The sequence below is a fragment of the Strigops habroptila genome, chromosome 8, assembly GCF_004027225.2.
Source record: "Strigops habroptila isolate Jane chromosome 8, bStrHab1.2.pri, whole genome shotgun sequence".
In the NCBI taxonomy this organism is placed as follows: domain Eukaryota; kingdom Metazoa; phylum Chordata; class Aves; order Psittaciformes; family Psittacidae; genus Strigops; species Strigops habroptila.
This window is the reverse complement of record NC_044284.2, coordinates 19,078,367-19,078,642: the sequence shown is the minus strand read 5'-3', so window position 1 is coordinate 19,078,642 and position 276 is coordinate 19,078,367.

Sequence of the window (276 nt, the reverse complement as noted above, 5' to 3'; positions counted from 1 at the left end):
AAAGAAGATTACTGGTGCTCAGCTGGAGATAACAAGCATAAAAATTACATGTTACTTTGTGCTGAACTGAGGCTATGACATTGTCATGGGGCTCACAAAATGTAAAACATGATGGAGTCACATAGCTCCCTTCTAGTACCTTTTAATGCCAGTTGTTAATCAGTGCAACTGCATGATCCTGAGATGTGTTACTCTTGATTTGCGTTAAAGTGACAGGGAACTGTTATTTTAAGGAGCACCAATTCTTTTTAGAAGATGTCATTAATATGTCTAATG